Here is a 580-nt window from a genome sequence, read left to right as displayed (position 1 = left end):
TCCCGTGACTCAGAACTCGGGGTTCCCAGGACAACTCCTGCCCCCCGAGGGCAGCATCAGGCCCAGCAGCGCTCCGTGACGGTGCAAGTCAGGAGAGACGAACAGCCCACGCTTTTGCGCACTGGAACGGCCACTGGCAGTTTTTTCCAAGAAACTGTGTTGTAATACAGGACAAAGAGACCCAACTGGCTAGACGCCCCAATCATGGTGATGACACGGTGTTGAAGTCAGAGGAGGAAGACGGGGCAGGAGACAAACCAGGCTGAGATCGGGGCACCAGAAATGGTTAGGGGTTGAGGGGCCCAGGGGTCAGAGGCCTGAGGGCTATCCCCTCCCAAGTCAAGAGCAGAGGACCTCATCCCGCACCTCCTAGAAGGAAGCAGGAGGCCGCCGGGCGCTGGCGGGGGCATTTGCACCAGAGCCTGTCGGCTGGTAGACCAGATGACTAGAAGGCAGCCAGGTGAGGGGTCCAGTGTGGACAGGGAGTCGATGGCACCGTGCTGCTTTGGCCACTCGCGGACTGCCGTGTGCTGCCCCTCCAATTTTCTCTTCTCACTACCCACCTCCTTCCCTACCCCAG

This window comes from Lipotes vexillifer, unplaced genomic scaffold (assembly GCF_000442215.2).
Source record: "Lipotes vexillifer unplaced genomic scaffold, Lipotes_vexillifer_v1.1 scaffold988, whole genome shotgun sequence".
Classification (NCBI taxonomy): domain Eukaryota; kingdom Metazoa; phylum Chordata; class Mammalia; order Artiodactyla; family Lipotidae; genus Lipotes; species Lipotes vexillifer.
Note: the sequence above shows the minus strand (reverse complement) of the source record.